Here is a 14,083-nt window from a genome sequence, read left to right on the forward strand (position 1 = left end):
GCTTGATTGATTGTGGCCATCTTTTTTATCAGCAGTGGCTGTTTGTTCTGCCAAGGCATCTGTTGTGCAGCAGCAGTGGAAGGAGCAGCCAGGCAGGTCCTGTCCAGGGAGCAGGGTTACCTCCAGGAAGGCTTAATTGCCAGAGGTTACTTCATCTGCCCTTCCCTCCTGCCTCCCTTCTCACCTACTTCCCTTCGTGGGGTTCACACCCCATTCCTTCCCTTTTCATTTCAAAGAGCATCATTCTGTATTTCTCAAACTCATTCACAGGTCTGTCCAGCTCTGCTGCCTGGGTCTGGAGAGCACAGGGCTGGGTCTGGACCTCAGGTGGCTGAGGCCATCAGACATTGCTGGAGGAACCTCTCAAGCAGCTGCTCACCATCAGCTGCAAGGACCCCACACATTGGCACAGCCTGAAAGGGCCTCTCAGCCCCCAAGAAGGACTCCCAGGAGACCTCCACCATCACTGCCTAAGTGGGAGACCATGCTTGGGACATACCTGAGGACATGTCCACCTCACTGGACTCTACTAATAAGTTTGCTGGGGGCAAATGAAAGGTATTTTAGTCCTTTGTCATCATATCATGAATTTCTCCACAAGAAAGTTGAGTTTAATCCTTATGGAAAGCAATCTCTGAACATTATCAGCCTCTCCTGGGCCACGCGCTTTCCCCAGAGCTCACAAACTCCCTTCACTCCACCGCCCACCTAAATCGCCTTCCCAGGCCCTGCTGCGGTGGGAGAGGGTTGGTCCCAGGAAGGCATAGGGAACATTACCAGAAAAGGTTGTAGAGACATTCCTTCTTGTAGCCAGGTCCAGGGAAAAAGATCTCTCCAGCACCCGGGAGAGAAATCCTAGAAAGCACCAAAAACCAGTTGTTTTTAAAATAAATAGATACATATATAAAGCAAGAAAAGAAAACAGTGTATTCTTAATGCTCCATTATTAACGGTGCTCAGTAAGGGATTTTCTGCTTTGCTGGAGCATGTAACAGGCTTAAATAAGAATCCCTATCAGAATATAACTTTGTAATTATGCAGATAACTTTTTGTTCTTGTAATGACAACATAAATGCTCACAAACTGCATCAGTGACACATTTCTATGAATAACATGTGATGTGTCTCAGCTTGCACTTCAATAAAGACCACAAGCATGTCACCTTGACAAACTAACCATTTAAGACTCCAGGCATTTAATAGTGTTGTCCTGTTGTTTTTAGTGAGGTTTTCAGCTACTGGTTCCTGGCATGACTCCTCAAGCACTTGTGCCAGGGATGAATGCTGGTTTCCTAGCCCCGTGCTATTAATTAACCATTTCCAGCCTGCATCGTTAGCAAATCACAGCACCAGCTCAGGTGCATCCTTTTGATGCTCAGTGAACCTATAGAAAGAGAGTTATCCTGGGGACCACTTTCAAACACTTCAGTTTTGCTCTTTATCTCCCAAAACAACAATAGCCCTCCTAGAAGAAAATGCAGATGAAATATCCTGCTTGTTCTCTTTCTTTCTTCAGTGACCAATCGTGTTTGTGATCTCAGTGACCAACATGGAATATAAACACAACACTTACGTGCCTACAAATGTAAGTTGCAGGACCTAGCTCAAAATTTCCAAGTGTACAGAAATAAAATGTAACAGCCCTGTACAGTAAATGATTCCTTCTGGTAAACTGCAAACTGCTTCTGTGCTATTGCAGCAAATGTGTGTTTTACTACTCTGGCAGTGGGATCGATCCCTTCCACATTAAGTCTTGTAAACAGATCATTCCTTGCTGGAGAGCTCTTTTTTTTTTTTAATCATCTCCGTGCAAGTTAAAATTTGTGCTGAAATGTCCTATTATGAACACTTCTGTCATGTCTTACAGCTTCCTAAATCCCCACTGGAAAACATCTTGATATTATACTGGTGTCATCAGTTTAGAAGAACATATAAAGTTAAGTTTATTGAGCTGCAATTTTGCAGTGCATTCGCAAAATTCAGAAAATATGTTAATGTGTTATTTCTCCTAAAAGCAGGCACTGAAAACACACACTGATCTACTTGTGCATGTGTTTACAATTATTTCTGAACATTACTGTGTCCAAATAGCTGTTAGAAAAATTTCCAAGCTAGTGTGTATATGCTTAGTTTTACTCAAATTCCCATAAATGCATATGAAATCTCTGCTGCCTAGAGACTTTTGAAAACGTAGTTTTAACTGGAATCAAATATCATGAATGATACCTATTACTGCATCCTACTCGCCTATTCCATTATAACTTGGAGGCATCGCAATATTTTGTGTCATTACATAGTGCTGGAGGCATGAAAACTCTCCAGGCTGATTAGCATCTTAAAATTTCTCACACTAAAGCACCTAATCCATCGGAAAGGACTGTTAGGTCTCGGCTGATCATTCATTTGTCTCATTGAAACCCTATGACTCCATTTTAAGAGCTTTTTTATAGACTCGTATAAAGGAGAAAGTGAACTTTTTAACATGTTTGCACTCCACTAAGTCAATACACATAAAAAGAAGTACAACTGGGGTTCCTACATGGATATATGGCCCAGAAGCGCTAAGCTGGTAAAGAGATACAGCCACTAGTTAGGCAAGAGATTAGCTTTTTTATTTCCTTTTCTTCACTTTGCTAACTTCTTCCTAGAAGTAAGGGGCATCCAGGAATGTGACAGTAGGATGAGCCAGATCCCAGACTCTCCAGACAGATGTTTTACCCAGTAAATTCATATGTGCATTTTTATCCCTGAATTATTCTCTTGGAATAGTCCATGTTAGTCTGGTTATCATTTTGCTGTTGCTTATCTGTCCTCAGAACGCCAGTCCAAAACCACCGGCATGTAGCAGAATTCCCACAGCACCGTCATTACTGTCTACAGGATCTTATTGCTCAAGGAAACACGCAACTTAAAAACAGTAAGTCGCCTCTGTCCCAAGAAGTGTATATTGGAGTACTTTGCTCAGTTAACTGGTAGGTTGGTCACAGAGCAGGGGTAAGAATTAAGGGTATCTTTCTCCTACGTGAAGGTCTGATGCACTTGGCCATCCGTCCTCCTACATATCTACTGATAGTCTGTAAAGCACAGTGGAACATTTGACCACCCCATCTACTGTGTGCATTACAGAGCATCTTCCTCCCAGCATCTCTGGTACTTGTCCAGATCCCTCCATCAATACAAAGAGCTGAGTCATGTGAAAGAATAAAAGCAAGTTCTCTCCACTGCTGTTGAAGGCACTTGCCTGCCCTCGCCCCCACCCCCGATGCCTGTGAGGTAGTAAGAGAAATTTAGAGGAAGACAAAGAATCTCAGCAGCTGCAAGATGCAGCAAACGAAAGGAACATGTTTTTAAATAGAAACCATCAGTACCAATACAGCTGTCAACTGCACTTTGCCCAAAAAGTGAATTTTTATTAAGCTCTGTAAAAGCTTCTAAATCTAAAACTTTAAAAGCATTTTTCTGTTTAAAATGAAAGTTTAAAATGGCAGAGCTTTATTGAAAGCTGATGTTAAAGCAAGAGTTTCACCGAGGGAATCACTGAGATGAATACTGTTATTAATTATCATTTAAACATCTACATCTTCAACAGCCTTTCAAAAACTGTCTGAAGTAGTACAATCGGGATCTCCCAGCCAGATGGCTAATGAAATACCTTTGCCAGCCTTTCCCAGACGATTACCTCCTTCACAGACTGTAACTTCCAAGATGTTTGCATCACTTAAAGTTTAAGAAAAAAGGTTTAATCCAAAGTTAATGACACTGGTATAGTATCATTGATTGCTCAGTTTGCAGGAACCTGAGGGGCATTTGGGAAGTAATGAAAGAAATACAGAAAAGCTCAAGGACAGCCTGAGGCCATTAACTCAGCCCACATAAATCAATGCAGTTCTTCACTGTCTTTAGGTCTGAAAAACATTTTGCTTCCTAAAAATCCAGAGCTGAGCTATGCAGCCAGGAAGCTGGGACTGAGGGGAGGTGACAGCACAGTCAAGTGATGGATTTGTCAAGCAGCATATATTGGGCAGAAAAAGCAAATCCCAGGACTTTAGTCATCCTTTACAATAGTTAATCCCACATCACTACAAGTAGTTCTTGGTGGTTCTCGTCATCCACTGCAACACAGGGCCAGGCTTTGTGAGGTGTCCAGCAGGCAGGAGAGAAGGGATCACAGAGGATCTGGCACAAGGAAGAAGCCTCCTGTATTTCCAGCTTCCGCAGCAAAACAGTGACCTCATCCACAAGCCAGCAGGAATCAGCCAAAAACCTTCAGATACTCCGTGATAAGTATCTCTCCAGTACTGCCTTCATAGGACCAGGCGCTTCCCCAGCTATGTTTTAAGAAAATTCACATGATAAAATCCAGGCCTTGAGCTGGTCCATCGTACAAGTTCAAAGCACACAGATTCATCTTCTGTTTCTAGATTTGAGACATTGTGCTGTTTTCTGCATGGTTTCTTCCAGCTCTTGTTCATACCTCATCATCCTCCATTGGCTGCGGACAGCCCTGGGGAAATGAGCCTGAACGAAAGTGGAGGTCCTGGGACTTTCCATGGCACACTCCTCAAAGCTTTCCTACCACCTTCTCTTTCCCAGCCTTTCTATAATGTTGTCCCTTTTAATCTAGGCACATTTGGGATCAGATGTGATCCCAACATTAGATCAAGAGCATAATTTGGCCTTGGCAAGGAGCTGACTTCTGCCAGGACTGGTTGGAACAGTTCAAGACAAGGTAATTTTGAACTGAAGAACTGGGAAGCAGTGAAATAGGAATAAACAGTGGGAGGAACACACAGAGAAATGACGGAATGAATGAGCAAGAAGGAGGAAGAAAAAAACAGGAAAGAATGAAAAATAAAGGAGAAAAAAACCTAGGGGGAGGTGTACAGAGATTCAGAAAGTCCAGTAATATTCAGAGAATAACAGAAAAACCCTCGTGTCAGCTAACACAAAGGAAAAGTTGCAACTTGTCTTGGATGGTATTTCAGCTAAAACCTTCTCAAGTTGTTCATTTTTTTGGTTTGTTTTCTTGAAAAGTATACACATTAGTCCAAGACCTCTGAAGGGTGGTGAAAGCCACAGAATCCCCAGCCATCACCAAGCATCATCTTTTCCTAAAAATACTGTTCTAGGCTGTTATTTATTTGACCAAAATGTTGAGAACATTTCAATCAGAGGGTACCACAGGCTAGAGAAAATGCTTATTAAACACAGCCTCAAATTATATGTATACTTTGATACTGTGTTTTTAAAGCTATATAACAATAATTCAGCTCTTTCAATACAGTTAGATTATGCTGCCTGGCAAAATATCATGGACAAAGGCAATGTTTCCATAGGGGAGATTTTCTGATCTTGTTCTTCTCAGACTCTAACAGCATGCCATATGCTTTCTTTGGATTGCCCTACACCTTACCTGCACCAGAAGCAGTAAGAATTGCCACATCCCACCCACACGCCTGCAAGGCAATAAGGAAACTCATTCAAAGGAGGGATGGGTTTTATTCTCCAAGCAATAGTTTATGCCTACCCATTGACTGCTTGAAGAGGGCTTTCCCCATGGGCTTATCTGAAAGGCTTTGCTTTCAAAAATATGGGTACAAAAACCACCAGCCATGATGATCTTCCTGGAAACAAGGGCAGAAATTTATGCTGTCCTCTCCTTTCTCACACTGCAGTGAAAAACACCTTAGAAACTCCTGGTTTAGTATGATGAAATGAGAGTTCAAGGGAGGAGATGTATCAAGGCAAGCAGACCTGCAGCTGCTGGAGCAAGATAAACATGTACGCAGCAAGAGAAAAAGTGCTCATTGGTATGCCTAAAATTTGAGAGAACCCAACCGCATTGCCCTGCTCCACAGGTTTTATGCAAGTAACTTATTATCATAACCATAACTGTATTAAAAGCATAGCCGCTGATGAAATTAACCCAGAGAATTAGGTACTTACATAGTTTGATAAGCTTGGATCTCAACATCTTGATAGCAACATTTCCATTTTGTAAAACCACAATATAAACATGACTTGCCTCACGGGGTGGGGGGGAAGCCATCATATTTTTTCCCCTCTGTCTGGAGGGAAGACCTGGGAGCCACCAAACCCACTGTCAAGCTATGCCAACCAACAGATAAGATTTCCAGTCATGGGCAAATTTGCTGCGGAAGATTAGAGGTGGACAGTGTCCAGCCATAGAAACTGAATGACAGACGTTGTGAGAACAACAGTAGTGCAGACTCCCAGTGCCTACTATATCATGTTCAAACACATAGAAATCAGCTGTCAGAGAGAAAAGGGGCTTCAGAGCATTGGCATGTAGAGTATGTTCTCCAAGCCTATACCAAGCTAAAGTGTTGCAGGGAAATCTTGATTTATGTATCCATATAGTGCTGAATTGGCCTCATCACCCAGGGATTAATGGAATCTTGAAATAATTGCAAGCTTCTTAAATAACTGGGGTTGTTGTTTTCTTTGTGGTTTGGTGGAGGGTTTGTTGTTTTTGGTTTTTTTTTTAATCCACCCCCCATAAAAAACCACACCAACAAAAATGTTTTGGAAGCTTCTGCTTCCAGAGGATCTGCAGACCCTCCAACAGCAGGCTAATTAGCTTTTGATTCCCAAAGTCTTAAAAGGATGTGAAGAATAAAAGGATATCAGGGTCTTTGGGTGAATGAATACAGTATGGCAAGCCATACGTAAGCAACATGTTTGTAACCATCACCCTAACTCCTAATGTGCTTTGGAAGACCTGATGGGCAATTTGACAACAATCTGAAATATGCCCTACCCAAAATAAAATCTGTGACACAACAAACTGTCTAGGCAGAAAATACAATGTTTGTCCACGTGTTATGAGTTTGAACATGCAGAGTAGCATAAAATGAGAATCTGAAATGCTTTAGAGTTTTAACTTTATTACCTCACTCAGTGCCTTGTTAACTAGGCCTAATTTTAATCAGCCAACTGTCCTAATTTAACAGAATTGTCTTCTAGGGGATGGTGGGAACTACATGTCACTGCCACATTACATTTATTCAAGGAGCAGCATTCCCGACGTGCCTATCATTCTAAATGACTTTGTTTCAGAAACAACGGGTAATATAATTTTATCCAGTCCTGATGACAGTCTTGAGATCCACTTTGCCATATTTCTCACAATGACAGGATTCTCAGAGATCTGCTTTTCTAAGCTGATCGTTTCAGCAAGATCACCATGGCTCTGCTCCCATCTTGCAGAAAGGTCAAGGGAAAGCCATCCTGAAGACAGCTCTTGGGCCAAAATACTTGGCCCTTTCCATACTGGGACAGTTCATCAAGAGCTCTCTTCCTTACCTTAACACTAAATGGCAAAGTTTTCAAGCAGCTCTTGCCCACCCCACCCCCCCATCTTTATTAAGACAACCTGTTTCTTTTTAATTAAAAAAGCCAGTGCCCTCCTGAGAGATAAACAAAAGGGAGGGGGAACCACAGCCAAGTGAACAGGATCCACTCTCTGATATGCAGTTTGTACATGGTTAATGGATGTTGGGCATTAATATTTCTTGCCCTTTTGTCTGTGTTCACTGTAATAGAAAACCTGTCTAGACTGAGTGGCTACTACAAGTAATCCCAGTAATATCCAGTAAAATCACTCTGAAATGCGATAGCTATAGTTATCAAGGAGCACCAGGATTAACTTGATTGATTGAACAATGGACTTCTGGTTTTTAACATGATCTATATGTGTCCCAAAAAATCAAAAAATATACATATGGTTGTAAACCCTTCAATGCAAGGCAACTTATCATAGTCTGTAAATGTACTGGCACACCCTAAAAGGAGAGAGATTAGCGCTGCTCCAAAATGAAAGGATAAATGGCAATGGCCATAAAGAAATACTTTCACTTAACCAGCTTCTGCAAGGACAGGACACATCAACCTCTCTACTGGGAGCCAGTGAACAAACACCACATACTTGGACCAATCATTCCTTAAAAGTCCTCTCCTGAAAATACATCACAAATGAAGATTTTTACGTTAAGTCCAACCAAGACAGATATCTTCTCTTCCTAGAGTGGCCTCTGCCATATCTCAGTAAAGAACCATTTCTTTGAACAAGAAGAGCTAGGTTCTACCAAAAGGTATGAGACTACATTGAATACATTTGCTGAATTTAACTGAGTAGTAAAATTTCTAGGCCCATAACTTCTTACAGGTACATGATGGCTTTTTGTTGACCTAGGTCCACAAGTATGCATCCAATACCTTTGTTTTGAGCTAAGATGATCTGTGGTGTGTATGGCTGATCTTTCCAAAGACTGATTCACATCAGTGAATCATGAGTCAGAGATGCAAGACCTGGAACCAGAACTCCTCCATTCATTTCCATCTCTGTTCATGGTCCCCTTTATGAATTTGGTTAAGCCTTTGAGTTCTTTGTATGAGTCTGGAAATGAGAAAAATGCATCTGCCTGGCACAATGGAGTTAACATTCAGTAACTGAATGCATGGTTAGGCAGAAGTTGAACCACTTCTCAAACTAGGAAAGTATTAAGCTTTTAAAAAGTTACTTGATAAATTAGTTTCATCCAAGGAATCACCATATAAAGAGCAGAATTTTTTTCTCTAGAGCTCATAATAATTTCATACTAAATTGAAAGGCACTATCTTGTGCAACAGCACCCAGCTATAAGGGTGACAAACATATGGCTACCAAGAGTTTCAGTACAGTGACATTCCCTTTAGGAATGACCTTGCAAGGAGGTAGGGTTTTTTTACTTATCTACAGTGTACTGATAGACAGCATGATTACAAAGGAATGGAAAACTACTAACCTTAGCAAATTCTTCTGAGGTTCAGGTTATTTCTGTCCTAATTGTGCAATGACACAAAACATTCAGTCACTGAATTTTCAAGCTCTGTCTCCCCCTGAAGCAAGCAAGCTTCCTTCCTAAACCTCTCTGCCTTCCCTTATATAATACACCTGTGAATCACATTTCCTTTGGTTTCTGCATTAAAATGGCAGAACAGGTGGTTCAGGTTTGTTTGGAAAAAAAACCACCACACAATTAAAAGACCTCTCACTATATTGCCAATTGTTAAGTAGCTCACACTTACTCATCTGGGACTAGTCTGCTGCAACAAGGCTGCTTGTTCCCTTTGTTTCTGTAAGTAATCCAATTTGAGCAGGAAAGGGAACTCCACAGAAAGTCCCTCATTCTTTTGTTTCTTTTCTTTTTTTTTCTGGTGGAAACATTTTTATTTCTGGAAGCTGGGGGTGTACCTACTGCACGGCTTTCCTCGAATGCTGACCAAATCAAACACTTAAAATGAGCAAGAGGTGAATGATTTAAATCATTTCCACTCTATCAGCCACTACGGAGCTGTGACAATTTCTTAGGTGAAGACGTGGTCCATGTCTAGCAAAACGTGGTTAAAGAGCTTGCTGTGCTGACCTGACATTGAACCTTTTGCTGAGCCATTCTCAGTGCAGGAAAATATTTATTTTATTACAGCCCTGCAGAACTCATCCCAGTCCAGGCACTCAGATTAAGACCAAATGTGCTGAGCTTGCATTAGGTGAAGTTATGAGAGATCAGTATTTGGGATTTTATCTAACTTCTTTTGTAGATGCTAGTGATGCTGAAATGGCACAAAATAAAAGAATTGCAGCAATAATAGCGCTCATGGCATCTTGCAGGTTCTGTTGGGGACTTCGTAAAGGGGATAGCCCTATCCTGTGTCAAATATTGTTTTCAAAGGATTATGCAACACGAGTATGCCTGAATCCTAAGAAATTCCTTTTACAAGGAAATTCATAAGGCTCTCCTGGCTGGCTGAGAAACGTCAAGTTTTCAAGTCTTAGCTTACGTCAGTTCCTTGCACATCACAGGGCCTGCAGACATCTCTGGGTCTTGCTCAGTAACAGCTCTAACCATCCCAACAGCAAGAGGGAGGTGGAGGAGAGAACCTTTCCCCAGCCAAAACTGGAAAAATGTCAAGCTGTGGAGAGTTCATAGTGGACATGTGTCTCTCAGCATAACCCAGATCCGATCTTGGTAATCCTGAAATATGATAGAAGGGACCATCTGACCTGTACTGAGACCTAAGCCTGAGATGTACAGTAAGACACGAACGAAACACACTCATACGTTTCTGATTTTCACTGCATTAATAGCTATTTCAATAGCAGTGAAAGAACTGAAATCTCCTGGGGTTAGACATTGATGAAACCATTAAAGAGTTTTCTCACCAAAATTTCTAAGTAATCCATGTTCTCATGGTAACAGCAAAATCCCTGTTAAAATATAGTTGCAAATATCCTGTTTCTTTTTATTGCTGAGCTGATATATCAGACCTGGGATATAAGATATATGATATTTCTATTACAACCATAATGTCTCCTTGGGACCTATATGGTGTCACTGTGTATTACCAGACTTCAAGAGTGATCCTGAATACAAGGATTTTATTTACTAAAATATCACGTATACCGGTTCCTGATCCATCTATTGTAATACAAAGAAAATGAAAACTAATGAAAAATAAAAGCTAATTCCTATATTTTAAAGCCCAAATGTAAATTTCAAACTTAGAAATTGTGGTAGGGAAAAACAGAGGGAAAAAAGTGTGAAATCAAAAGTTCTTTTATCTGAACACGATCACAAGAGAAATGCCAAATGAATAGTATGAGGTTTTATTAGTGTCTCTGGGCTTGTTTCTGTGACTATGTGAAAGAAACCTTTATAAAGGAGGCATTATTTGAAGACGCCTCCCATTTCTCATACAATTTTCCAAAAGCGTAACGATATATCGCTAATACAAAAACTGAGATCTGCCACAGTATTATCTATCCGATCTATTTGGAAGGAGCTTGAGATGCAAGGAAGGGTGGTGAGATGCAGATGTTATCAATTAGCCAAAGAAGTTAACAAAACAACTTCAAACCACAACAGTTGTTCCAGCTGAGAAGTCTGAAGTTCGAAGTGGGTATTTAGCTGTTGCTCTGTGCTCGTTTCCTTTGTACACGCTGATAGGAAGCCAGTCAGACCACAGCTGTGAAATCCCAGCTTTGGGAACCAGATCCTCACCATCAAATCCAAGGGGCAGGAGACAAGGCTTGCATTGCAAGGGATGCCCAGTCCCAAGGCATAAATCACAACTAAAACACAACAGGTCTTGTAAAATAGTTATTGATAAACAAAGTGAGTGATAAAGTGAACCCACTTCTGTCAGTGGCAAAACCAGCAGTGATACAAAGGTTATGTGAATTGCTATTAAAAAGAATTCCCCCAAACCATGACAAATAAGGCAAATGTGTAGGAAAGGATGGTCAAGTCTAGAAATAGAGAGGAAATTTGCTTGTTCTATGTCCTGAAATGCCGCCACATGACTGAGGTGCCGTTGTACAAGAGTATGTGGCCTTTTGCAAACACTTCATCTTCAGACCATGCTGAATCCTCAGCACCATCCTTTGATCACTAGCTAGAACAGCTGAACTACGGCAGAAGGCAAATCAGGAATTCGTATTTGCTACAAAAAAATTGCAGATGTCCAGAGCACAGGAGAGACTAAAGTCCTTCCTTCCCTGCCGCAGCTGCTGGACTCCCAGCCCCTATCTCTCCCTTGCTTAATTAGCGTGGTCTCTAACCCTCGTAGCAGGCCCATAGATCCGACTAAACCTAGTACTGAAAGCCAGCCTACAGATGCGCCTGGGGGGACAAACATGACTCTGCTTTCAGCCACTGAAGGCACTGCAGGTGCAGGAGCAGCCTGAGGATACTGTGGGATGTAAGCGCAGTGCCTAAAGCTTGTGGGTACAGGCAGAGCTTGGGGTGCTTTCTGTGGAGCCTACGTGAGCCGAGCAGAAGCTGCTTGTCATCTCTGTAAGCAGCACTCATCCAGAATGCATGTTCTGACCTACTTCTGCAAAAGTCAAAACAGAGTGTAGGAAACAAGTGCATTCAAGATATATACAGCTTGCCTGCAAAGGCATGATGTCTTGATTGTGATGAGGCTCCTGGTGATGTCCATGGCCCAAAATCTTGGGTGGGAGACAGAAATGCACTGTGGTTTCAGTCAACATGGCTCTTTGGTGGCAAGCCCACAATGCAGAGCTAACCAGGGAGAGATCGTGGGTTATATGGTTGGAAGCATTAGGAGACCAGAGCAACCGAGGATAGCTGTGTAATTGTACTTATCACAGTTAATTAAAAAATCAGTGTGATTCAGAAGAGTGCAGCCAGAGGCCTATAAGCCAAAACATGGTGTGGAGGGTGTGTGTTGGCATGGTTTAAAAGAAGTAACAGCAAGAAATACTACATTCTCTGATGCTGAAGTGACAAGAGAGAAACAATTAAAAGTTGCTGTATCTGCAGTTTGTCAGCGAGCTCTACAATATGCCGAAGGCAAATGGGAGTGAAAGTTTATTTCACCGCCTTGGAGAAAAGAGCCATCCCTTTTCTACTATGAGTCCTGCATGACATGGCCACTAGCCCAGAGCTGCTGCGATCCGTGGTGTGTCATTTGGATTGCATCTGCTGTAGTCTTGTCTATGGTAAAACACTAACTTCATTGACTTCACTGGCAAGTGGTTGCACCAGCATCCGAGCAGTCAGAACAAGGTCTGAGTCACGCAGCCGTGGCACCTGGCGCACCAGCCCTTGCATAAAATAGGACTGAGAGAGGCCTCCTGGGTCGTCGAGCCTTGTCTCCTGCTATCACAGGCACCATGTCGTATAATCCCCTTCATAAACACAGCAGCAGCTGTGGGAGAAAAGCCTGGTATGGCTAAGGATGTTGAATGTGAGGTGTTATAGGGTCCTGAGTCAGGGGGATTTGGAGTATGCAAAGAATGCAGCTTTGTGCTGTTTAGAAGAGCAACATAATATTTTATTAATGAGGCTGGCAAGTCATATATCCAGGGAAACACCCAAGACCTTAATTATACCAGAGAGGCATCAGGGTAATGCAGTACTTGCTTTCTACTTCTGGCCTTGAGTTCAGAGAATTATTTTCTTCTGTTTCAACATTTGGTTGAGCACAACATGCCAGCAGGAGAGAAAAAAACCCGCACTGGTTTCCATTCCTGCAAGTACTGTGTCTGTTTTAAATCATGAGAGAAGGAGACTTCTAATGAGGCTGATTCATATAATGATGTATTTTACAAGCTATTCTCAGCAGATTCACTGCAATATGTCATTCTTTATGTACCATGAGAGATATATGAGCACACGAGCTTACGAAGGGTGGGGAAGTCTCTGAATAACTGACCAGTTTTGCACCTCATGTGCTGGAGAAGGAGAGAAAGAATTGGAAGTTCACACAGACTATTGCTTCCAAACCCTCCAGACCTCAGGTCAGCTGTGAACTCCACTCCAATAAATATGAACATTACAAGACTCGTGTCTTAAAACTTATTTCCAAGGAAGTGTCTCATTTTATTGCAACACGAATAAGAGACTCTAAGGTAATATTTACTTTGTTTTACATTTCATAAAAAAAGAAGACTGTAATTTCAAGGAGGCTCTAACAGAAATTCCTCTTTCCATCCAAGCGGAAGAAATCATGTTCAGGACCTTTCCCTGAGGGCTCAAGGAAAGCACATTAACATGGAAACTCCCACTTTGCTTTATTTGTGAGTTGCTCTTGCAGGAGGATGAGGCTGGAATTGAGAGAAGCTATAACTGGGCTAACTGGCCAAAGCCTGTGACATTAAGGGGTAGGCAAGGATGCTGAGAGGATAATCCCAAAGATGCAGCCCTCCAGCTGATGAAAATCAGAAGAGCCAGTTAATCACTGAGAGAGATTCCCACCTAGAAAGAAGGTAATTGCAGGGGCTTGAAGTAAAAGGGTGCAGTAGTTACTCCAGTTCTGCCTGTCACTCCTGTCGCTGCTGACTTTCTCAGCACTGTCTTTTAAGGTGCTGGAGGAGGGGCCGAAGCCCTTTTAATGAAGTGAAAGGATGAGCAGGAGGCCTGTCCAGAACAGCAGTGGAAAGAGAAAAGACATATGCAGGGAGCCCTGTGCATGGGGAAACCAGAGCTGCAGCCTGTTCCAGACGAGGAGCTGCTGAAGCACAGATGTCTTCAGGAAATCTCCATGCTGCGCCC

Source organism: Balearica regulorum, chromosome 14, assembly GCF_011004875.1.
Source record: "Balearica regulorum gibbericeps isolate bBalReg1 chromosome 14, bBalReg1.pri, whole genome shotgun sequence".
Lineage (NCBI taxonomy): Eukaryota > Metazoa > Chordata > Aves > Gruiformes > Gruidae > Balearica > Balearica regulorum.